Below are 27,498 nucleotides of genomic sequence, written 5' to 3'. Positions count from 1 at the left end.
GGGGGGCGATGGTGGGCGCACACTGTGCCACCAATGATTTTTAACTATAGAGGGAGGAAGGGGGGGGGAAATGGTGGGCGCACACTGTGCCACCAACGATATTCAAACTGGGGAGGGGGGGGGGGTCTGCACCCTGCTGCCGGGCAGCCCTGATCTCTAACAGGGGAATATGATAGTACAATTAACCCCTTTAGGTGCCGCACCTGAAGGGGTTAATTGTGCTATCATATCCCCCTGTAAGAGATCGGGTGGTGCCAGGCAGCAGGGGTCAGTCTTGTACAAAGTTTGCAGTGTATTCTAACTAGAAGCGTCCCCATCACCATGGGAACGCTTCTGTGTTAGAATATACTGTCGGAAATGAGTTTTCACGAAGTGAAAACTTAGATCAGAAAAAGCTTTTATGCAGACGGATCTTCGGATCCGTCTGTATGAAAGCAACCTACGGCCACGGATCACGGACACGGATGCCAATCTTGTGTGCATCCGTGTTCTTTCACGGACCCATTGACTTGAATGGGTCCGTGAACCGTTGTCCGTCAAAAAAATAGGACAGGTCCTATTTTTTTGACGGACAGGATACACGGATCACGGCCTCGGCTGCAAAACGGTGCATTTTCCGATTTTTCCACGGACCCATTGAAAGTCAATGGGTCCGCGAAAAAAAATGGAAAACGGCACAACGGCCACGGATGCACACAACGGTCGTGTGCATGAGGCCTTAAGCTGCAAAGATTTTTTGGTGAGTGCTGCATTCTTTTTTGTTTTCTCTCCTTTGTTACAAAAAATATTTTTTATATTTTAATAGTTCGGACATTTTCACACGCAGAAAGGGGGGTGATTTTAACTTTTAATATTTTTTTTATTACATTACAACTTTTAACCCCCTTAGTGGGCTAGAACCTGGGAACTTTTGATCCCTTGCCCCATTCACCCTAATAAAGATTCCATAATATTAGATTCTACTAAATTCTATTATATTCTGACGCTCTATCTGCTGAGCTGTACCTTGTGCATAGCTCAGGAGGCAGATTACTATAACAGCCCTATGAAGCCTTAGCAGGCTGTCATGGTAACCAATCAGAGACCTGTGACTTTATTGCAGGGACTCCGATCCGAAGGCAGAGGAAGTGGCATACCTCTGACTCACAGATGCCCCAAGCGCTTTGGAAAGCAGCATCTGAGGTGTTAAATGGGGGATTCCGTCACAATTATTGGTTACATGTGCAGCTCAGTCTCATTCACGGGAATGGGTCTGGGTAGCAATATCAAACCCAAGCACTATACAATGTATAGCACAGTGCTTGGTATAGGGTGAGGAGGTTGCAGCACTCATCTGATCTGCTATATCCCTTTCAAACAGCTGATCGGTGGTTGTACCAGGAGTCGAACCCCAAGCAACCTGATATTGTTGACCTCTCCTGAGCATAGGTCATCAATATTTTACTCTCAGGAACCCCTTTTAAATCTGCCATTTCACAGTAATGTAACACCACAGAACCCATTTTTGTCAGTGGCATGCACATATAGCAGCTCTAACTCTACTGAATTGCACAAAGTTATGTCTGCCATAAATAGTCTTCTGTTCTTGGTTCTGTAAAGGAAAATTCTTAATTATAGTCCCTTTGGACTACAAAACAAAGCAAATAGAGCTAAACTGTATGGCTTTATCCCATCCTTTCTGCATGGCAGCGGACGTTCTAGATTAAAGCTCTTTACTTTATAGGGACCTAAAGCCCTATTAAGATTACCCATTTTTGTGTTTATTACCTTGCTTGATAGTTAAAATGTCTTACAATATGGGTGTCAGATGTCTCTGTTCACTTCACTGAACATTTATTAGGCTAATCAAAATGTATTTCAGCTTTTAGGGAAACCTGTATGTTAAAAGGGTCGTATTAAAAAAGCAAACCAGCTATCAATTATAGCTGGAAATGTACTCCAGATACTATAACATAAAGCAGTCACAATGAAGCTATTCTAGAAAATATGTTTACTGAACATAACTTTGCTTTCTTCTGTTAAATAAATTTATATTACTATGTAGACATACTTTTCAGAGGAAAATTAACAGATTCCCGAGCATCTCTTCTGTCATCCAAGATGGATGCACCACTACTCAGACTATCTGTTGTGCACTGTTCACTTGGTAGCCTAAGAGATTCCCTGTTTCCCTTGAATTGTCACATAAGCAGCGCTGTCTAGGGACAGCACTGTCTGTCTTACCAACCTGGGTCTGCTCTGCATCAGCTGGTGACTGTGAACTAAACAATAGCTTCTCCAACAAGCGTGTGGAACCGCAGTGTATGTTGCTTTGCTCCTCAGCTCTCATCAGAGTTCCTGGCAGCAATCCTCCTTCCCCTGGACAGGATCAGGGTCTTGGACTCGATCAGCTTCACTTGGCTGCAGCTCTTGTCACTGAAGAATGCTCCCACACCTGGATGTCGATGGATCCTCTTCTCACACAGGTCCTCAGTGTCTCTCTCAGCCTTACTCTAAGATGGATGCTGCCTTCCTCTCCAGGCTCTGTAACTCCACCTCTTGAGAGTTCTCAACATCACATGAATCTAGAAATGCAGTCCTTTTTAGCTATGCTTAGGAAACAGCGGCATCTTGTGGTCAAACAGCAACATATCAGTCCAATTCATTTAACTTTATTTAAACAAATACATGTTCACACAATGAGAGCTGTTTCCTCATCTTACACAGGAATATACTGCAAAATGGATTGTTATTTCTGGCCTCATCTTGCTGCCGCCATACTGAAGCTTCCACCTGCCTGAGGCCACCCACCTACTGCCATTCCTACATTGGGGCTTCTTGGCCTAATAATATGTACTGTGCATGTTACATTTTTTGAAAGGCTATGCATGCCACTGGGCCTTGCTATCACACTGCTGTTTTTGCGTTCTGCTACTGATGTGATCTGCCATCGTCTTGTGCTGTATGTCACTGCTGGACCCCATCCCCACTCTGTTATGGGGCACTTATTTCCCTGTTTGTCTATATTGACATCACTGTTTATTTTTTCCGTTCTTCTTATCCGTCAGAAGAACAGGAGAAAAAAAAGGGATCCTGTATTTTGAGCATCCGTAAGGCCTCTTTTACACGGTCAGTATTTGATCAATATTTGTAAGCCAAAAGCAGCAGTGGTTCCAAATCACAGAGAATGTGCAAATATTTTCATTATATTTTATCTCTGTTTGGACCAAATCCTAATTTTTGGCTTATAAACAGTGTTGAGTGCGAATATTCGAATAGCGAATATAAATCGCAAATATCGCAACTTTCGAATATAGTACTATATATTGGCTATTTCGAATATTCGTCATTTTTTAACATATGAAAACATGATTCATCCCTGCTTCTTTCATGTGTGTCAATGAGTCATTGGTCCACAAGCAACTTAAGCAGGAAGGAATCATGTTTTCATATGAAAAAAAAATTATAAATATTCTAAAAAACTAATACAGGTCCTTCTAAAAAAATTAGCATATTGTGATAAAGTTCATTATTTTCTGTAATGTACTGATAAACATTAGACTTTCATATATTTTAGATTCATTACACACCAACTGAAGTAGTTAAAGCCTTTTATTGTTTTAATATTGATGATTTTGGCATACAGCTCATGAAAACCCAAAATTCCTATCTCAAAAAATTAGCATATCATGAAAAGGTTCTCTAAACGAGACATTAACCTAATCATCTGAATCAACTAATTAACTCTAAACACCTGCAAAAGATTCCTGAGGCTTTTAAAAACTTCCAGCCTAGTTCATTACTCAAAACCGCAATCATGGGTAAGACTGCCGACCTGACTGCTGTCCAGAAGGCCATCATTGACACCCTCAAGCAAGAGGGTAAGACACAGAAAGAAATTTCTGAACGAATAGGCTGTTCCCAGAGTGCTGTATCAAGGCACCTCAGTGGGACGTCTGTGGGAAGGAAAAAGTGTGGCAGAAAACGTTGCACAACGAGAAGAGGTGACCGGACCCTGAGGAAGATTGTGGAGAAGGACCGATTCCAGACCTTGGGGGACCTGCGGAAGCGGTGGACTGAGTCTGGAGTAGAAACATCCAGACCCACAGTGTACAGGCGTGTGCAGGAAATGGGCTACAGGTGCCGCATTCCCCAGGTCAAGCCACTTTTGAACCAGAAACAGCGGCAGAAGCGCCTGACCTGGGCTACAGAGAAGCAGCACTGGACTGTTGCATGTCATTCAGAAATCAAGGTGCCAGAGTCTGGAGGAAGACTGGGGAGAGGGAAATGCCAAAATGCCTGAAGTCCAGTGTCAAGTACCCACAGTCAGTGATGGTCTGGGGTGCCATGTCAGCTGCTGGTGTTGGTCTACTGTGTTTTATCAAGGGCAGGGTCAATGCAGCTAGCTATCAGGAGATTTTGGAGCACTTCATGCTTCCATCTGCTGAAAAGCTTTATGGAGATTAAGATTTCATTTTTCAGCACGACCTGGCACCTGCTCACAGTGCCAAAACCACTGGTAAATGGTTTACTGACCATGGTATTACTGTGCTCAATTGGCCTGCCAACTCTCCTGACCTGAACCCCATAGAGAATCTGTGGGATATTGGGAAGAGAAAGTTGAGACGCAAGACCCAACACTCTGGATGAGCTTAAGGCCGCTATCGAAGCATCCTGGGCCTCCATAACACCTCAGCAGTGCCACAGGCTGATTGCCTCCATGCCACGCCGCATTGAAGCAGTCATTTCTGCAAAAGGATTCCCGACCAAGTATTGAGTGCATAACTGAACATAATTATTTGAAGGTTGACTTTTTTTGTATTAAAAACACTTTTCTTTTATTGGTCGGATGAAATATGCTAATTTTTTGAGATAGGAAATTTGGGTTTTCATGAGCTGCATTCCAAAATCATCAATATTAAAGCAATAAAAGGATTGAACTACTTCAGTTGTGTGTAATGAATCTAAAATATATGAAAGTCTAATGTTTATCAGTACATTACAGAAAATAATGAACTTTATCACAATATGCTAATTTTTTTAGAAGGACCTGTATATAGCAATATAAGGAATATATTCGTTATTTAGAATATTCGCCTTTTTTTTCCCAATCTGTACAGTTGTTCGCATACTCCTCCCCGACAAGCGTCCCCGTTACCATGGGAACACCTGTGGGTTAGAAAATACCATCAGATCTGGGTTTTCCCTGAGATCGTGAAAACTAAGATCTGATAGTATATTCTAACCCACAGGCGTTCCCATGGTGACGGGCATGCTTGTCGGGAAGGAGTATGCCAAAGTGGAATAACAGTACAGATTGAAAAAAAAAAGACGAATATTCTAAATAATGAATATATTCGCTATATTGCTATAACTTTGTATTTTAGAATATTCGTCATATTCGTCATATTCTAAAACAAGAATATATAGCAATATAGTGAATATTCGTAAAATACACATATTATTAGCGATAGCCAACCAATAGGAAAGTGGCCTTATACAGTTAAAAGAAAATCGCAATATGCAAATAATTAAATCGCATATTATTTGCGATAAATAGAATAATGAAGCTAGCCATGTCCACTTTCCCACATACTTTTCTAAACTGGAGTAGTGTAAAAATGCAAGCACTCACACATTTTTGCTTAAACAAAACTCAAAAAGCTGTAAAAGCCCTATTCTGCAACTTTTTGAAGGCAGAAATGTGGAGTGCGAGGAGTGATAAATTCCCTCTATTATATCTATATATACAAACTGCAATCAAAGATTTACCTACACATGCACCGCATGTATATTACTCAGTGGATACAAGCATACAGTTGTTAAACAATATAACTCATCCTCTCATTAGAAACGCAAGGCTACCTTTTAAATAGTCTCCTGCCTGATTCATATGTCATATTGATATAAAGACACATCACTTCTTGCTGTCTAAGTGTCACATATGATTATGTTGTCCATAATATGCCATCAACAGAAAGACTGGAACGCACCCTCCTGTAGAACAGTTGTGAGTGAGACAGGTATACAAAGAGTAAATTCCCAGCTGTACTACAACAACTGCTTTGACCATTTTCTACTCTTTTTCGAATTACATTCCATCAAATTTATGTTGCTCAGCAGCGTCTATCAGTATTACAATCTCTCTTCTTGAGTTGCAACATATGTACATGGTCTCTGGCAACATATAAAAGGTTCTTGATGTTGTCCTCTGTGTATATGCTCTTATTTCTTTTGCTGTTGTGTGAGTTACAACATACATGTTACGGAAGCAGATGTGGATCCACTGAGTCATTGAACAGATTTGACTTGGGGCTATCCCTAAGGGTATTATCCTGGCAGCCCTCTGGTCTTAAAGCATTAACCCCTATACAGGGGTCTAGACTTCGCTATATAAGGAACTAGACTTCGGAACCACCAGGCCGCTACCTATTGGAGTAGTTGCAGTACCCCAGAACAGGGGTTAAAGGGGTTGTGCCATAAACTACTTTTCTAAAGTTTATCAATTACACTAGCTTCCACTCCTACTTGGGTTGTTTCTTTTCTTTATTTGCAGGTTTCTTTTATTCATGCTTGAATCCTTTTTCCTGGTTTCTCATGTGTCTGCTGTCCCACAATGCCTTAGATTTATTGATTATTAAAAATTGGAACCACATCAAATAATCAATACAGATACAGACCGTTCCCTGTGGTGCCCCCTAGGTATTATCAGGAATCTGAGATACTTCGCCGATCTACTAAGTCTTATTTTCCAAAATGCCTTAGGGCAGTGAGATGTGTCCTGACATTACCAGGACATGTGACACTAACCGCACCCCTTGTTCGTAACAATGACTCGCATACGTCCTGAATTACAAGGACATAACCTACCACAACTGAATATCAGGCAACTCGGGTCAGGTCAGCCAGCAAAGGTGAAATCAAGGAAACAGATGTAGGGACATGGGCAGATGAATGTAAAGATAGCACTCGTTTGCAGGAAACTAGTAAGCTAGAACTTTTTGCTCAGGTACCCTCCCATTGGTAAAGGTGCCATAAATACCCTAAGGTGGCCAGAAACTGGCTGGAGAAGACTAAGGTGTGCACCCTAGGGCAAGCAGAGGAGAAGCAGCCCTCAAACTGCATTGAGTAAACCAAGCAGCGCAACTTTGGTGGCTTAAGCCACCGGGAGACAGCAGAAGTATAGGCCACAACCATTGGGGAAACAGGACAGGATAGAGTGCTCTGGTGACTGTACCCACTGGGGGAAGAGAGATGGTGGTGGTTAACAGTACACTTGGTATTCATCTATAATGCCATGCTATACTATATTATGTCACTTCAGACAGACTTAGAGGAGCTAACCACATACAGTTTATACATTAAACTTAAAGCGGTTATCCAAGAGATAATCAGACCTCCAGATGTGCAGACCTGCACAGTTGATGATACTCACCTGGTCCCTACCACAGGATTCAGTCCGTGTGGCTCCTGCTCCGGTTCTTCTGCTCCCCACTGCATCAACATCAATATCCATCTGGAGGTCTGATTACCTCTTGGATAACCCCTTAAATTATTACACAGTATACACAGAGCTACTAAGCTCCCTCTAGTGGTGACTGCAGGCAGAATGTTACCTTTAAAATGTATCTCTATGCAAGTTGCTTTCTTTCAGAATAAATGGAACTTTGCATGCTATAAAGAGCAATGTAGCTTGTATCCCTTATCTGCTCCTCTGATTAATATGCTGACACTTTATAAATAATGTGAAAAAGTCGGTCACAGTAATGAAGGATAGAGGTGGTTACCTTTCATATTTCTAACCAATCTATATGATATTTGTTATTTGCTGTGTCGGCGTGTTTCTTGGTGGTGCTTGCTCTCGGCTGCTACTATCATTTATTCGTAGTGTATTATTATGTATTTAGTAAATTGATGAACTCAGTCTCTTCATGGGAGAGGGTTCCAAGCACATCGCCTCCCCCTTCCCCCAAACTAGCGGGACACGTTCCTGAAGTTTTTATCTCCTGAATTTGTTTATATGCAAAGTGACAAGTTTGAATCTTTCAAATTTTCTAAATGAAGGAGGGGAATCGCTTTTTAACCAGGTTCAACCCAGTATCTGCTTTTTCTCTCCTGTAATTCTTTTGCCAGCAGTACGGCTGTCTAACTCCCAATGGAACAGAGAGTCAAACAAATCTGCATTAAACATACTTGAAAAAGTTTGGCCTGAGTATCTGTAGATTGACTGCGGCAGTTGAGAACAAGCATCTCTGAGACGCTCGCCAACACAGGAGAGTAACTGCTGGAGTAAGGAACGGGTTTTAGCGAATATTATAGGATGATTAGAAATATAAAAAGTGACCACCACCTTGCCTTTATTACTTAGTGAAAATAGTTTTTATTAATGTCTATGGGGGAATTTATCATGAGGAAAAAAATTTAAGTCACTTTTGCTTGAGTCTGTGCTGGAATACTTTGCTTCAAATTTATCAAATAGCACACCTATCCATTGATCTATCGTTCTTCCAACTGAGATATATGCACTGCTTTGGTCAGTCTATGGGTCGGTGAAAAATGATGGATAGAACATCCATGTTCTGTCTGTTTTTCACTGATCCACTGCATAGAGAAATGCTAAAAAGTTTGAAAAAAAAAAAGGATAAACCATGGTGAAAAAAACAAGGATACACATCCTGAACTCATACTTTGCGGAGGCAAAACTTGGATGCAACGCAATCCAAGTATTTCCATTCACAAAATGGACTCAATATGACCTAAAGTTGGCATTTTAGATCTATTTTTAATAATTTAGGTTCCCGAGGGGCAGGACTTGGGTAGTTCTTGTTTTGAGCAATTATGGTCAGGGCTAGGAAAACGTCGGCGTACGCAGAGAATCCCGCCCTGAGCAAGGTGGCTGGATTATGCCGGGAGCCACGGCGAGGGTACACCAAGAAAGGGGGCATACCCAGTGAAACCTTGAAAAAAGGGGCGGGGGGGAGGGGCGTGAAGCTCGGGCGCCTGGCTGAAAGGTAGCGAGGGGTATATATGGCCAGACGCCCCTCCCACAAATGCAGGCTGGTAACAGCCTTACCTATTTGTATTTTTACCCGACTGTTTTATCTTTTTCTGGTTAATATAAATAATAACTCTAAAGATTAGTTGATGACTTTAGATATCTTTTATGTTACCAACCAACCATAAGAAAAGATAATCAAAAGTAGTGTATTTCAAGCAACCCTTCAGGATCAGAAAAGGAATTCACTTTAACTGGAAGTGAAGAGAACACTTACCTGGTGACCTTCTTTCTATCTTTTCAGCTGCAGATATACTGATTCCCGGGCTTTTTTCTGCTATGCAAGATGGCTGCACTAAGTCTCCGTCTACATAATACACTGTGCATCGGTAGTCAAGGACACCTCCTGCTTGCTCAGACCTGACTTTGGATTGGCCAGCACTACTCACCAGAGCAGTACTGGCTAATATGAGGGCAATAGAAAGTATCTAGGACTACGAAAAACACAGTGTGCACCAGTTTGTCTGAGAAGTGGTGCGGCCATGTTGAAAGGCAGAAGAGGAGTCTGGGAATCGGTGGAGCTGCAACTGACAAAGATTAAGAAAAGAGATCACCATGTAAGTGTTCTGTTTGGTATCCAGTTAATGTTATGTTTCAAATATCTATGAAAATGTCGACCGGTGTGATTTGATGTTTTTTCTGCACTAGTACAAACTAAGCAGGGAAGATATTAATTTCCTAACTTCTACATGATTGATATACAAATATGGTGCAGCTACACTATTAAGGTAGTGCACCATTCTATACACTTACAATTGGAATGGCATGCTGTATTAATAGAATAGTCAAGCCATGCTATATAGATTGCGTAGCTAAGGGTCAAGATAATCTATGCTACATCTGTAATAAATAATGCAACATCTTGTCCAATAATCTCTCTGTTTTAGACCTTTTGCAAAACCCAAAATTTCTCTCTAATATCTTTCAGTGTCTGGATTCTGGTCTGCTTAACTCTTGTCAGCTTCCCTAACCACATTCCTTCACTGTAGGTTTATTGCTTGGCTGGATATAAACTATTGAGATTCAGGATTAAGAAGAGTCTCCAGATCAGATCACATTCATATTTTTTACAAGACAGACTAACAAACTAGCAACTATCCTCAGCTAATACTGAGGCTAGGTTTACATGCTGCGGCTGCCACATGTAGCCAGAACCACGCTCACTTGCGCTGGTCAATAGCTGCACAGTTTTGCAGGTAAAACATAAGTTTTACCTATTGGCCACGGCGGGTGTGGTTTTGGACATGTGAGACATCTGCAGTATGTGAACCCAGTCTCAGATTTTGAGGGCTGTCTGTGTACAGACACTACAGGTCGATTAAAAAGAATCCATATTTGCCATCCATATTGTGTCAATCCATATTGTGAAGTCAAAAGTTGCTTAATAGAATTAATTGAGTCCCTTCAATTATCTCAATCAATGCAGATTGTTTCAATAAACCCTTTTCCAGGGAAGGATGCAAATTTACTGTAACTGGATGAACGATAACACCCTAACCCTTAGCTGGTAGATTGGATTGACAAATGGCTCCCTCCTTAACTTGTGCACCTACCTAATCCATGGGGTCCCTGATAAATCATATGTTATCTGGTTCCCATGGATTAGTCTCTCCATCCAGACACAGGTAGCACCTTCATTACACCACTGTCTCTGTCCAGACCACTTCCAGACACTAAGCAGGAGGATATTTGTTGTCACAGCGCCCATTACATGTACTGCCATTGACATCAAGGCACCATCACCTACATTGGCAGTGACTGAGAAACTTGGACTGCTACAGACTGCAACTGTATCATCTTTAGCGACAAATCCATTTTCTGTTTGGTATTCTGCAACAGGCGCCTCCCCCCAGGGTCCTATTATAACGCATCCCAGGTGTAGGAAATGCCGAGTGGTGTAATGGTGCGGCCCACGTTTCTCTTTATGTGTGGCACGGTGCTCCTACCTGGATACAGCTGGACCCCAGGCTTTGGCTCCGAAGCAATAAATAGGGGGAATAATTGAGGGATTTGAAGAAATAACTTGAGTCCAGACCTTGAGATGAAGTTCAATGGCAGCTTTACTTGAATTAACGTTTCTCCAAAACAGTTTCAGGCTTTATCTTGGTTCCAGCAGGCTTTAGTATGAACTGGCAGGCAAACTCAACTTTGCTATATTGTTGTTGCTGCGCTTCACTTTGTATTCTGAATAGGTTATGCCAGGGAACTTTCCTCCTGGCTCCTGAGGCTTCAAGCTTTGGCCTCCATGGCCAGCAGACTTTAAGGTGCTCTGGCTGGCGTGGGCACGTCCAGCAGAGACGCCCCTGCACACCCTTCCCCTAGCTGGAGGTAAGCTAGACTTGACTCTTACTGGTCTCCACCCTTCCTAAAAGAAGTAGGACAAGCCCACTTCTCTCCAGAGGGGGGTTAGAATGGAATGGAACTCTCAATTCTACCTAAACACAGCTCTGCCGTGTTTTCTGCAACCTGCTGGTGAACCAGGCACATTACATGAACATAACAGTTACAAACAGATTAGGAATGCACAGTGTATAGGACCTGGATAGAAATACATAAGAGGACAGTATATTAGCCCATTAGAGATAGTAGCAGGGGTATGCATAAAATAGCAGCGATTATGATGATAACCCTTTAAACAAAAGGGGGTTCCCACTCAACCTGAGAAGGGGGAAAAAAGGAGTTGGCGCAGACATGCGCAACTTGGGAATATTTTGCAGATGGGGGGAGTCCTGACAATCCATGTCCATCTGGATAAGAGCAAAATAGGGCAATAAAACAATGGCTAATAAGCTCTCACCCTTCAGACGCATTCTAGGCTGTGACTTCCAATGTCCATGATTTTTCTTTGTTTAATGCACAGAAGAGAAGCTCCTTAGAGGAGGAACCTGAAATCCTCCTCGTTGCTGCTGAAGCTCATCAGAGGGCTCTCCTGCCTTTTGTAGGCCAAACTTGCAGCACTTACGAGTGTGCAGGATCTACAGGCCCTGTATGCCTCCATGCCAAACTGTATCTCATCTTGTATCCAGACTAGAGGTGACCCAACTGGGTATTAGAGCCTCCTTTCAGTTGTAGTTTTCACCAATAAACTTATCATTTTGCCGTAATATTCTAATACTTTTTGCAAATGAGTGTATTAAACTGCCTCTGATGTGTACTCATGTTCATGTCAATCTGCGTGCCACCGATTCCTCTTCTATCCCAGATCTATTTTAAATTTTGTCCTCTTGGTATTGAGTTTCTTATGATATGATTTGGAAACTGATACCTAAATTTTATGTTCATGGTGTTTGATCCAAGAGAAAACAAAAGACGTACTGCACTTAGGCATTAACATATCTCTGTTATAGCGCATTACTTGTAATAACATCTATGGTGTGTCTTTTTTGAAGTACCAGTAAAGGTTGTCAACAACCAGTGCAATTTAGTCTTGGTGTGATGATTCATCCAATAATTGGACCATATACATTATTGGAAGCTATATAGCATTGATGATCAAAATTCCTCAACACTCTGGAAGGAGATATTTCAATATGTTGAAACATTTCCTTATGATCTTGTCCTTCTACCAAAGGAAAGTTTAAATGGCTGTTGCCCTGGAGAAGTCACCATCCGAGAACTAGAAATGTCTCAGCCACTTTATATTATTTGGCCATTGGAAGAAGTTTTGTATTTTCATCAGGACAGCTCCGTCACTACTGAACGTATACAGATAGATTCTGCTGTATCTCCCCATGTGCTGGACGTGTTAAGTTGCAGTTTACATACTTTAGACACAGTGCAAAAAAGCAGGTGGAACCAGGAACAGGGAGAACGTGGCCTCATGGGTATATCATGTGGTCGTTGCCATATTCCAATATATGGATGTGAAGCACTACAATATTAGAAGTGTATTCTGACATGTAACATTCATGGCATAGCCATATGAATCAATGCGATCAGGAAAATAGGGCAAGGTCACATGGCCCTAGTTACTCCTCTAAATTGGGCAAAAGGGGAAGAAGGGGAAGAAATCCTGCTGGCTATCTATTTTGAAGTTTATAGTTAGTATTAGAACCAGCTTAGTTCCCCATACAAGTCTACCTAAGTCAGAGTCTCCAGAGCATCTCCAATAGCATCCCTTTCATTCTCCTACCCCTTTGCCCCTGGTGTAATGGAGGAACAAGCATCGTATGGTCAGAAGACCCCTTTAATATCTTTTTTTAAATGTGTTTTCAAGAGTAGAAATGTGTTTTCAAGAGTAGAATATGTTTTACCTATCCTTATACCCTCATCTAATTGGTGAGGGTCCAATTCCTGGCACTGCCACTGATCAGTCATTTGAAGAGGCTATGGTGCTTCGGTGAGCGCTGTGAGGTGAGGTGAGCGCCTCCTCACAGCATCCCAAGCACAGCATACCAAGCCGTACTTTGTATAGAGCCAATAACACAAAATACAAATAAGGAAATAAGTATTTAGGGTGCTAACTGATAAAAGTGGACTTTTATTAACAAATAAGCAGGGTAACACTTTTCAAAGGGAGTCTCCCTTCTTCATCAGACCCATCAAAGGATGGAAAAGGTAGACCTCCTCTGAAACGCGCTACCGTGTTTATTTTTTAATAAAAGTTTACTTTTATCAATTAGCGCTCCCGATTCCCTTTTTTATTTTTTCTTAGTGTTATTGGCACTTCCTTTCTGGAAGTATTTCCAGTGGTAGGCAGTGCCTTCTGTTCTGGACTGACTTCCCCTGCCTTGGGTTCCACCCAGTGATATGCCTGCACCGAAGGATTTCCTCTGGTGAGCGGCCTTTCACCGGCCAGGGATGTTACTTATACAGCCCTCACACATTGTTGCACCTGTAGCATTATTCTTTTGTATATTATCTGGCGGCTGTGCTTAGTATTGCAGCCCAAGCCCATGAATAGGACTGAACTACGCATAGGCCAGTGGAGGTGAACCTACGACACGGGTGCGAGAGGCGGCACTCACAGCCCTCTCTGTGGGCACCTGCGCCCTGGAAAAAGTCTAAGGCATACCAATATGCCTTAGACTTTTCCTGCCATTTATCAGCGCAGGGCGCGCTATGAATGGCGCAGGCAGTGCACTGAATGTAGGCAGGCTATTATAGCTAAACAATAAAGAACAAAGATATACTATATCGGTATTCAGGTTAAATTGCCGTGTTGGTGCTTTGCGATAAATAAGTGGGTTTTGGGTTGCAGTTTGGGCACTCGGACTCTAAATGGTTGACGATCACTGGCCAATCAGCTTGATTCGTCATCACTGGCCTATCCTGAGGATAGATCATCAATATTTTACTCTCAGAAAACCTCTTTAATGTGCAAATAGCTGTCGGTGCTGATCCTGACCAGATAGTCTGGGAACCTTCCCACGTTTGCATCATATCCTAAAATCAAAGTGCAGTTTCCAATTAAATACAAGCATAAATCTAACACACTTGTAGCTTTCAAGATTAACGAGTTTCTAGTCCCAATCACTTAGCAGAGCTGCATAAAGCGACACCTAACATTTCTTCCACCTCATTGAAGCAGAGAATCGCCATTCAGTGGCTGGAAGGATTTCAGGTACGGGTACTTTCTAAGTACGGCGCCGGGCAACAAAGCGATGAATACTTGTAGGAAACAGATCCCACTGTGCCTTTGATCAGTGATTCCTGTCTCAGACACACAAAATTAAGGTTTTCAATATTTTCTTTTAAACAAAATGAAGCTGCCGTCCCGGGGAACTGCTAATGCCAAGTCTGTGAACCCTCCCCTTATTTAATTACACGCTCCATTACCAGGTGGCTCCTGGCCAGATCTAGCTGCCAGAAAACAAATACTTTCCTGTCTGCATGTACAGATACTTTTAATATAATCCTGCGGGACGGCGGCACCTTTAATTAAGGGAATGGCCTCAGGTAGCAAGCTTGGTGCAGCTCATTTCTTTCCCAGCAAGGCAAGGGTTACATCGGCTGATGATCTATATGGTGTTTACTGTGCATGTGGGCACAGGACGTGCAAATATCAGGGTGAGCTCATCCTTAGCTATTTCCATCGGAATCCTGGTCATTACGCATGAATATCTTTCATTATCTGCTAAAAGTGGAGCCACAAAAACGCCCCGATGCGGTTTTGGGTGAAAGTAAGTATATAATTTCCCAAAAGCAACTGGACTTATTTACAGCTGACAGGAGGAAACCGGAGTCGCAATATCGGAGCCAAGGGAGGAAGATTAGAAATATAAGCGTGTCTGAAATAAACAATGTTTGTCTCCTGTAAGCCGTCTTATGCATATTCATTAAAGGCTTATGGGGCAGGAATGCAAATAGTTCAACAGAGAAAAGATGTGAAAAACAAACTTCCAACATTAGACCGTAGAAGTCCAACCTATAGCAAAAACGGTAAAGGGAATGTGTCATCCCTAATATTTTTCTGCTAGTTTCAACCACATAGTGACAGATTATTTTAAATCTGGATCAACTTTGCAGGATAACAGGCTGAACTGGACGCACATTTGTCTTTTTCAGCCTTACAAACTATGGGGGTCGTTTATTATGCAGAAATATACCTATATTAGGCCTCTTGCACAGTGCACACGAACGTTGTGTGCCCGTATAGTGGCCTGCATACGGCGGGTCTCCAATACACGGGCACAGGCCCGTGTGCACTCCGCATCACGGAGAAGCGGAACGGAAGCAAGGATCGGAACCCCATGGAAGCACTACGGAGTGCTTCCATGGTGTTTGTGTCCGTGCCTCCGCACCGCAAAAAAATAGAACTTGTTCTATTTTTTTGCGGTGCAGACGGATCACGGACCCATTCAACTCTATTTGCGGTCCCCAATGGATGGAACTGATGCACAACGTTCGTGTGCAAGAGGCCTTAGAGGTATTTCTGGTGCAGATTGCAACGCGATGGTTATGCCACTTTTCCCCGCTCATGCCAGGACTAAAATTGGGGATGGGGAAGGGGACGGGACGGGAAGTCCACCTCATTCATCATTTTCTCCGTCTGTTTTAGACGTAGAAAATTGTCTAAATGTAAGACAGCAAGGAAGCTGGCTTACTATTAGAACTAGCACTAAATTTGCATTTTCATAACTCCGGTGGATCCACCGCCAGTTAACGGTCTTAACAATAAATGACCCCCTATGTTACTAAATCTGTCTATTTATTTTCTGATTAGAGATTTCTTTATTCAATTTCCTGAACATCTTTCCTGGGCTTTTCTTAACAGCATTTTGAGATATGCTTTACAGCCGCCACCATGGGCCATAGACACAAGGCATTGACTTCTATGGCAGCGTTTTCTAGGCACGTGACCTGTGCAGAGGTCAGGAGGGAGCAGATAAGCTGTGATATCACCTATTGGGAATGGGGGATCCCGTGTTCTATCTATAAATAGGTGATATTTGTTGTTGTAATCCTGCCCATGATGATAATGAGATGACTGCTGAAAAGTGATCTGTACAGATTAAGAAGTGGCAACTATTATCAAGCTTAGTGGCCAGTGCGAAAACTGCCAGATTTTAGGATTTTATTTAACCACCTCCGGACCGCCTATCGCAGATGTGCGGTCCGGAGGTGGCAGCCCTGCGCACGACGACGCATATACGCGTCATCTCGCGAGGGCCGGGATTTCCTGTGAACGCGCGCACACAGGCGCGCGCGCTCACAGGAACGGAAGGTAAGCGAGTGGATCTCCAGCCTGCCAGCGGCGATCGCTCGCTGGCAGGCTGGAGATCCGAATTTTTTAACCCCTAACAGGTATATTAGACGCTGTTTTCATAACAGCGTCTAATATACCTCCTACCTGGTCCTCTGGTGGTCCCTTTTGTTAGGATCGACCACCAGAGGACTCAGGTAGGTCAGTACAGTCGCACCAAACACCACACTACACTACACTACACTACACCCCCCCCGTCACTTATTAACCCCTTATAAACCCCTGATCACCCATGATCACCCCATATAAACTCCCTGATCACCCCCCTGTCATTGATCACCGCCCTGTCATTGATCACCGCCCTGTCATTGATCACCCCCCTGTCAGGCTCCGTTCAGACGTCCGTATGATTTTTACGGATCCACGGATACATGGATCGGATCCGCAAAAAGCATACGGACGTCTGAATGGAGCCTTACAGGGGGGTGATCAATGACAGGCGGGTGATCACCCATATACACTCCCTGATCACCCCCTGTCATTGATCACCCCCCTGTCATTGATCACTCCCCTGTAAGGCTCCATTCAGACGTCCGCATGATTTTTACGGATCCATGGATACATGGATCGGATCCGCAAAACACATGCAGACGTCTGAATGGAGCCTTACAGGGGGTGATCAATGACAGGCGGGTGATCACCCATATACACTCCCTGATCACCCCCCTGTCATTGATAACCCCCCTGTAAGGCTCCATTCAGACGTTCGCATGCGTTTTGTGGATCCGATCCATGTATCAATGGATCCGTAAAAAATCATGCGGATGTCTGAATGGAGCCTTACAGGGGGGGTGATCAGTGACAGGGGGGTGATCACCCTGATTACCCTGATCACCCCCTGTCATTGATAACCCCCTGTAAGGCTCCATTCAGACGTCCACATGCGTTTTGTGGATCCGATCCATGTATCCATGGATCCGTAAAAAATCATGCGGATGTCTGAATGGAGCCTTACAGGGGGGGTGATCAGTGCTAGGGGGGTGTTCACCCTGATTACCCTGATCACCCCCTGTCATTGATAACCCCCCTGTAAGGCTCCATTCAGACGTCCACATGCGTTTTGTGCATCCGATCCATGTATCCATGGATCCGTAAAAAATCATGCGGATGTCTGAATGGAGCCTTACAGGGGGGGTGATCAGTGACAGGGGGGTGATCACCCTGATTACCCTGATCACCCCCTGTCATTGATAACCCCCCTGTAAGGCTCCATTCAGACGTCTGCATGTGTTTTGTGGATCCGATCCATGGATCCGTAAAAAATCATGCGGCTGTCTGAATGGAGCCTTACAGGGGGTGATCAATGACAGGCGGGTGATCACCCATATACACTCCCTGATCACCCCCCTGTCATTGATCACCCCCCTGTAAGGCTCCATTCAGACGTCCGCATGTGTTTTGTGGATCCGATCCATGTATCCATGGATCCGTAAAAAATCATGCGGATGTCTGAATGGAGCCTTACAGGGGGGGTGATCAATGACAGGGGGGTGATCAGGGAGTCTATATGGGTGATCACCCCCCTGTCATTGATCACCCCCCTGTCATTGATCACCCCCCTGTCATTGATCACCCCCCCTGTCATTGATCACCCCCCCCTGGTAAGGCTCCATTCAGACATTTTTTTTGGCACAAGTTAGCGGAAATTTTTTGTTTGTTTTTGTTTTTTCTTACAAAGTCTCATATTCTACTAACTTGTGTCAAAAAATAAAATCTCACATGGACGCACCATACCCCTCACGGAATCCAAATGCGTAAACATTTTTAGACATTTATATTCCAGACTTCTTCTCACGCTTTAGGGCCCCTAAAAAGCCAGGGCAGTATAAATACCCCACATGTGACCCCATTTCGGAAAGAAGACACCCCAAGGTATTCCGTGAGGGGCATATTGAGTCCATGAAAATTGAAATTTTTGTCCTAAGTTAGCGGAAAGTGAGACTTTGTGAGAAAAAAACAAAAAAAAAAAATATCCGCTAACTTATGCAAAAAAAAAAAAAATTCTAGGAACTCGCCAGGCCCCTCATTGAATACCTTGGGGTGTCTTCTTTCCAAAGTGGGGTCACATGTGGGGTATTTATACTGCCCTGGCTTTTTAGGGGCCCGAAAGTGTGAGAAGAAGTCTGGGATCCAAATGTCTAAAAATGCCCTCCTAAAAGGAATTTGGGCACCTTTGCGCATCTAGGCTGCAAAAAAGTGTCACACATGTGGTATCGCCGTACTCAGGAGAAGTTGGGGAATGTGTTTTGGGGTGTCATTTTACATATACCCATGCTGGGTGAGAAAAATATCTTGGTCAAATGCCAACTTTGTATAAAAAAATGGGAAAAGTTGTCTTTTGCCAAGATATTTCTCTCACCCAGCATGGGTATATGTAAAATGACCCCCCAAAACACATTCCCCAACTTCTCCTGAGTACGGCGATACCAGATGTGTGACACTTTTTTGCAGCCAAGGTGGGCAAAGGGGCACATATTCCAAAGTGCACCTTTCGGATTTCGCAGGCCATTTTTTACACATTTTGATTGCAAGGTACTTCTTACACATTTGGGCCCCTAAATTGCCAGGGCAGTATAACTACGCCACAAGTGACCCCATTTTGGAAAGAAGACACCCCAAGGTATTCCGTGAGGGGCATGGCGAGTTCCTAGAATTTTTTATTTTTTGTCGCAAGTTAGTGGAATATGAGACTTTGTAAGGAAAAAAGAGAAAAAAAAAAAATCATCATTTTCCGCTAACTTGTGACAAAAAATTAAAAATTCTAGGAACTCGCCATGCCCCTCACGGAATACCTTGGGGTGTCTTCTTTCCAAAATGGGGTCACTTGTGGCGTAGTTATACTGCCCTGGCAATTTAGGGGCCCAAATGTGTGAGAAGTACCTTGCAATCAAAATGTGTAAAAAATGGCCTGCAAAATCTGAAAGGTGCACTTTGGAATATGTGCCCCTTTGCCCACCTTGGCAACAAAAAAGTGTGACACATCTGGTATCGCCGTACTCAGGAGAAGTTGGGGAATGTGTTTTAGGGTGTCATTTTACATATACCCATGCTGGATGAGAGAAATATCTTGGCAAAAGACAACTTTTCCCATTTTTTTATACAAAGTTGGCATTTGACCAAGATATTTTTCTCACCCAGTATGGGTATATGTAAAATGACACCCCAAAACACATTCCCCAACTTCTCCTGAGTACGGCGATACCAGATGTGTGACACTTTTTTGCTGCCAAGGTGGGCAAAGGGGCACATATTCCAAAGTGCACCTTTTGGATTTCACCGGTCATTTTTTACACATTTTGATTGCAAAGTTCTTCTCACACATTTGGGCCCCTAAATTGCCAGGGCAGTATAACTACCCCACAAGTGACCCCATTTTGGAAAGAAGACACCCCAAGGTATTCTGTGAGGGGCATGGTGAGTTCCTAGAATTTTTTATTTTTTGTCGCAAGTTAGTGGAATATGAGACTTTGTAAGAAAAAAAATAAAAATAAAAATCATCATCATTTTCCGCTAACTTGTGACAAAAAATAAAAAGTTCTATGAACTCACTATGCCCATCAGCGAATACCTTAGGGTGTCTACTTTCCGAAATGGGGTCATTTGTGGGGGTTTTCTACTGTTTGGGCATTGTAGAACCTCAGGAATCATGACAGGTGCTCAGAAAGTCAGAGCTGTTTCAAAAAGCGGAAATTCACATTTTTGTACCATAGTTTGTAAATGCTATAACTTTTACCCAAACCATTTTTTTTTTGCCCAAACATTTTTTTTTATCGAAGACATGTAGAACAATAAGTTTGGTGAAAAATTTATATATGGATGTCGTTTTTTTTGCAAAATTTTACAGCTGAAAGTGAAAAATGTCATTTTTTTGCAAAAAAATCGTTACATTTTGATTAATAACAAAAAAAGTAAAAATGTCAGCAGCAATAAAATACCACCAAATGAAAGCTCTATTAGTGAGAAAAAAAGGAGGTAAAATTCATTTGGGTGGTAAGTTGCATGACCGAGCGATAAACGGTGAAAGGAGTGTAGTGCCGAAGTGTAAAAAGTGCTCTGGTCATGAAGGGGGTTTCACCTAGCGGGGCTGAAGTGGTTAAAGAACGATAGTGACATTGAAAATTCAAAATAGCAGCACCAAAGACTCTTTAGCATAAAAACTTTATTGAAAAAATAGGCAATTTTTCTGATGACACATTTCTTTAAAAAAAGGTGTAATGGGTGACAAAGTAATATGGAAGTCCTCTACTACAATTTAGTACCAGACTCTTTTTTGTTTTGTTTTATTTTACTTGTGAAAAATGGCAGGAAATTCTGGTATTTTTTTACAAGCTGGTTTTAGAGATGTCTTTTTTTATCGCATTTTTCTTGCCTTTTTTTAAAGCATTTTTTCCTCTATAAAAAAATCAACGGGAAAACACCTGGAAAAAAGCCACACCCAGACAATACCAGTATTGAAAAAACAATGCTATTGACCTAAAAATGCACACCAAGGTTGAAAAACAGTACTGCAAAAAAGCCTGTTCATCCTGTTTTTAATATTCCCATAGACTTCTATGCAAAATCTGAAGCTTGCGTTTTTTTTGCCTAAAAATAGTGCTAAAATCTTGCCACCAAAAAACGTATAAACATATAATGCCAGAAAAAAACCTATGTGTGACACTATTATGATGAAAAAGTAAAGGAGATGCCTTGCTACTGGCAGTGAATATGATTCTGTTAACTGCCAAATAATATCCACTGATTGCTTCTACCATAGACTGCAATAAGTTGCCACCGCATTCTATCCTTGTTGTGGCAGGCCTCGGAGCCTACATAAGTTCTGAGGTTGCCGAGGTCTGAGCCGCTCCTGCAATTTCATCACCGCGGAATCGCTCGGTCATCCGAAATGCATCGGTCTGGGTAACTGATTGCTCAGATGGCATAGTCACAATTCAAATAGCAAGCATTCTGGCACCCACTCAGCTCCTAAGTGGACACCATATTTAACCCCTTTCAGAGATGTTATGTAGTAGTACATGTAGAGTCTTTAAAGATGGCACCCACTCCGGAGCAACTGGGTGCCTGCAGTTTTATACAGCAGACATCTGCGGTTAATGTCTGCAATAGGTGGTAACGCCGATCGTGGTCTTTTAACTCTTCAGATGCCGAGATCAAATGTGACCACGGCATCTGGACGCGCTAAAACACAGAAGCACGCGCCTCTGGATGTGCTCCGGTTTCCTCTCTAGCAAGGATCGGGGGAGTCAGATGTAGAGTGCATCAGCTCCTGTTCCCCGGTGTGACAGGAGGCTGCTGCACATTAGTTACTATTGAGCCCCTGCCTAGGGCTCCATAAGAACATAGTATAATCCACATGGACTCCAATGCTAATGCATTGGAGTCTATGCAAGCATCAATCTGATGATTGCTTGTTATAGTTTCCCATGTAAAAAAATGTTTTTAAAAATGAAGATAAAAAAAAAAAAAATTACACATCATGGGCATTGGTGTGTGTGAAAACACCCATAAATTCACAGAAAGGATAAGAGGTGTGTAGAAAGGTTTGTAGGCGGACGATGGCAGTATACATACCAGCTTGCATCGTAAGAGTACAGCTACTAACACACTGCTGCACTGGGAGAGCTGCTACTCGTACCCCTTAAAAAGGGGAATTCCAAAAGGGCAATTTCTTCGGGTAAGTCACAATTGTTCATCCCTGGATGACTTTTGGACCAAAGCTGATGATCTCACTAACCGATTTATCAATAGAGGCTACCCACAGAAGGTACTTTCTTCCACTTATCAGCATGTGGTTTTCTGTACCCGGGAATCGCTCCTTAATCCTCGGGATAAGGACAGTGCCCAGGATCAGGTTCGATTGATTGCCACCTTTGACGCAGCTAATGGCCCAATACGTGAAATTCTCCGCAAACACTGGGGCATCTTGCGGATGGATCCTGACTTTGGCCATCTCGTCAGTCCCACTCCCACGGTCATGTACCGTAGAGGTCGCAACCTAAAGGATCATCTCTGCCACAGCTTTTTTCAGACACCCACTTCATCATTCTGGTTGACGAATCCCTTAAAAGGGATATATCGCTGTGGCAGTTGCATTGCATGCAACTCTATAAAATCCGGCTCTACATTCTGCAGTACGGTTACTAGAAAATCATATGCTATCCGTACTTTCATCAATTGCAGCTCTGTCGGGTTGGTATATCTGTTGACGTGTACCTGTGCTTTACAATATGTGGGTAAGACCATTGGCAAGTTCCACCGTCGTATAGGAGAGCACGTTAATGACGTTCGCAATAACTCTGACACCTCGGTTGCCCGACATGTTAATGCTCTTCACTCTGGTGACCTACAGGCAATATGTTTTCAGGGGATTGAGGTGGTACGTCCCTCTCCCCGAGGAGGCAATTTAGATCAAAGAGTCCTTCGGAAGGAGGCCCAGTGGACCTTTAAATTGGGGACTGCGGCCTCATGGTCTCAATGATCATATCTCCTATGTCAGTTTCATTGAATGATTAGTGCTTGGGATGTGATGGTGTCATGGAACCATGAACCAGACGTACAACAAGAGATAGGTGTAAATAAGAAGGCTTTATTGAAAATAAAGCTGTAAGGCAAAAGTCCAAACGGAGGGCTAAACCGAAGCAGGGTCTTGCGAAGCCAGAGGTCAGGAACCAGAAGGGTAGTCAGACGAAGCCTGGATCAGGAACCAGCAGGGTAGTCAGACGAAGCCAGGATCAGGAACCAGAAGCAGCAGCAGTCTTAGAAGCATGTGAACACAGGAGGACCAAGCAAGGAACTGAAGCCACAGACCTCCTATATATGTGAGCTAGGCATCCAGCTCCTCCCAGTGGGAAGGAGAAGCCGCAGGGTGGGAGGCTACAAGAAACCCAGAAACCAAGATGGCCGCCAGCACATGTCAAACGAAGGAGAACAGCAAGAAGGTAAGACCATGACAGTACCTCCCCCTCAAGGGCCTCTCCTCCGCGGAGTAAGGAACGGTTTCTGAGGGAAGCGTGCGTGGAAGGCTCGGAGCAAGGCAGGAGCATGGACATCTGCGGAGGGAACCCAGGAACGCTCCTCTGGACCATAACCACGCCAATGGACCAAAAACTGCACCCGACCGCGGACCAGGCGTGAGTCCAGGATATTGCTCACCTCATACTCCTCACGATTGCCCACTTGGACCGGACGAGGCCGAGGAACCGAGGAAGTGAAACGATTACACACCAGTGGCTTCAAGAGGGAGACATGAAACACGTTGGAGATCCGCATGCCAGGAGGAAGCGCAAGGGCATAGGCTACCGGGTTTACCCTGCGAAGCACTCGGAAGGGACCAACAAAGCGAGGCGCCAGCTTGGGAGTGGGCACTCGAAGGTTGAGGTTGCGGGTGGACAACCATACGCGGTCTCCGACCTGGTAGGAAGGAGCGGGCGCTCGTCTGCGATCAGCCTGGAGTCTCTGGCGCTGCGCAGAGACCTCGAGGGACCTCTGGATCTGTACCCAAGAAGCACGTAGGACGGAAAGGTGATCCTCCACAGCCGGAATATCCTGGGGAGAGAATACCTCCAGTAACACGGCAGGTTGGAACCCATAATTGGCCATGAAGGGAGACGTCCCAGAGGAAGAGTTCACCGCCGTGTTCCTGGCAAACTCAGCCCAAGGCAGGAGGTCAACCCAATTGTCTTGGTGATCGGAGACATAGCAACGAAGGAATTGCTCCAAGGCCTGATTGGATCGTTCTGCGGCCCCATTGGACTGAGGGTGGTAGGCCGAGGAGAAAGAGAGATGAATCCCCAACTGGGAGCAAAAGGAGCGCCAGAACCTGGACACAAACTGACTCCCCTGATCCGACACAATCTCCTTGGGCAAACCGTGCAACCGGAAGGCCTCCCTGGCAAAAATCGTGGCCAACTCTTGTGCAGAGGGTAACTTCTTGAGAGGAACACAGTGACACATTTTGGAAAACCGATCCACAATCATGAGAATGACCGTATGGCCTCGGGATGCAGGGAGGTCCACAATGAAATCCATCCCCAGGTGTGACCATGGACGCTCCCCGGTGGCTATGGGTTGCAAAAGGCCCAACGGACGGTGCTGAGGGGATTTACTCTGGGCACAAACGGAGCATGCCGCTACATATGCGGCGATGTCGGAACGTAGAGAAGGCCACCAGAACAGACGTGAAACAGCCCAGGACAGCTGATTCTTTCCAGGATGCCCCGCGGCCTTGGAGTTATGGTAGGTTCGCAACAACCGAGTGCGCAACTCCTCAGGCACAAAACATCTGCCGTTGGGTCTCCCAGAGGGAGCACCAGATTGAGCCGCCAAAATCTGCTCACCCAGGGGAGAGGTCAGGCTGGTGCGAATGGCGGCCAGGATCTGATTCGGAGGTATGACCGAAGTCGGAATCGACACCTCCCCGGACAGCTCGGAGTACTGCCGTGATAAGGCATCCGCTCTGATGTTCTTGGAACCGGGTAGGTAGGAGACCACGTAATTAAAACGTGACAAGAACAGAGCCCATCTGGCCTGACGTGGTGTCAATCTCTTGGCCTCAGAGAGGTAGGTCAGATTCTTGTGGTCCGTCAGGATGAGAACCGGAACCACCGAGCCCTCGAGCAAGTGCCTCCATTCTTTAAGGGCCTGCACGATGGCCAATAACTCCCTGTCACCAATCTGATAGTTGCACTCCGCGGAAGACAGTTTCCGGGAGTAAAACCCACAAGGAAGCAGAGGACCCTCTGGTGTTCTACGCTGAGACAGAAGGGCGCCTACTCCCGTCTCAGACGCGTCCACCTCGAGGACAAAAGGCAACCCAGGGTTGGGATGCGACAGAATCGGAGCCGACACAAAGATGGACTTTAGAGCCTCAAAAGCTCGGATGGCCTCGAGCGGCCAGACCTGGGGATTACTGCCCTTCCTGGTCAGATCCGTGAGAGGCTTGGCTAGCATGGAAAAGTCCCTGATGAACTTCCGATAATAATTGGCAAAGCCCAAAAAGCGCTGCAGGGCACGAAGACCACTGGGCTGGGGCCACTGTAAGACAGCCGAAACCTTCTCAGGATCCATGGAGAACCCCTCAGCGGAAATGATGTAACCTAAGAAGGTTACCTGGGATCGGTGAAATTCGCATTTCTCAAGCTTACCGAACAGCTTGTTCTCTCGTAACCGTTGCAGCACTCGTCTGACATCCAGAATGTGGGCCTCCATGGATTCAGAATATACCAAGATGTCATCCAAATAGACCACCACACACTGCTGCAACAGGTCACGGAAAACATCGTTGATGAATTCCTGGAAGACTGCGGGCGCATTGCACAACCCAAAGGGCATAACCAAGGATTCATAATGACCGGTCGTGGTGTTAAACACGGTCTTCCACTCATCGCCCGCCTTGATCCTTACCAGGTTATATGCCGCCCTCAGGTCGAGTTTGGTAAAGACCGTGGCCCCTTTGAGGCGATCGAACAGCTCGGAAATCAAGGGTATCGGGTAAGCGTTCTTGATCGTGATGCGGTTGAGACCCCTGTAATCGATGCAAGGCCTCAACTCACCGCCCTTCTTTTTCACAAAGAAAAATCCAGCCCCTGCCGGGGACGAGGATTTGCGAATGTGTCCGCGTGAAAGCGCCTCCCTCACGTACTCCTCCATGGCCTCATTCTCCGCTACCGACAGTGGATAGACTTTGCCACGAGGAGGAATGGCACCAGATTGTACCTCTATGGCACAATCGTATGGGCGGTGCGGAGGTAGGGCAACTGCACGCACCTTATCGAATACATCCCGGTACTCCTCGTATTCAGGAGGCAACAGAGAGTCCGAGGAAGTACACAGCAACTTGACAGACCCATGGATGCAACTAGCCCCACACTGCGTTGACCACGAGAGGATCTCGGCCGATCTCCAATCGAAAGTCGGATTATGCTTCTGGAGCCAGGGGTACCCCAAGACCACCGAGTAGTGTGGAGACGATATAACCTGGAGACAGACCGACTCTCTGTGAACGGCACCAATGGCCATCCCCACTGGAAGGGTCTCATGAGTCACGTGTGGCGGTAGAAGGGGTCTGCCGTCTATCGCCTCAAGAGCCAGTGGGGAACCTCGAGGCTGCAGAGGAATGGAATTGGCGGCAGCGAACACACTATCAATGAACAAACCACCAGCACCAGAGTCCACCAACGCCTGGGTCGTCACCGAGCCCCCGACCCAGGAGAGGACAACAGTAATCAGTGGTTTGTCAACACGGGAAACCGGGGACGAGGAGACTCCACCCAAGATCTGCCCCCGACAGGATCTCAGGTGCGAGCGTTTCCCGGACGGTTCGGGCATGCCAACCGAAAATGCCCACCGAGACCACAGTACATGCATCGGCCCTCGCGTCTCCGGAGTGCCCTCTCCCCCTCGGACAGGCGAGCAAACCCCAGCTGCATGGGTTCACCCCCAGACAAGTCATCCCCAGGAGGCGTGGGAAGAGAGGGAGGCACGGGTGGGACAGCAAACGTAGGCGCCAATCTGTTAGAAGGCCTCCGCAGGTTCTCCTTAAAAGAAGGTCTCTCCCTGAGTCTGGTGTCAATCAAAATCAGGAAAGAAATAAGAGACTCGAGCTCCACTGGTAGGTCCTTAGCTGCAACCTCGTCCTTCAAGGCATCCGAGAGACCATGAGAGAAAGCAGCGACCAGAGCCTCATTATTCCAGCCCACCTCTGCTGCCAGGGTACGAAACTCAATGGCGTATTCAGCTACGGATCGTGAACCCTGTCTGA

The sequence above is a fragment of the Bufo gargarizans genome, chromosome 8 (assembly GCF_014858855.1).
Source record: "Bufo gargarizans isolate SCDJY-AF-19 chromosome 8, ASM1485885v1, whole genome shotgun sequence".
Classification (NCBI taxonomy): domain Eukaryota; kingdom Metazoa; phylum Chordata; class Amphibia; order Anura; family Bufonidae; genus Bufo; species Bufo gargarizans.
Note: the sequence above shows the minus strand (reverse complement) of the source record.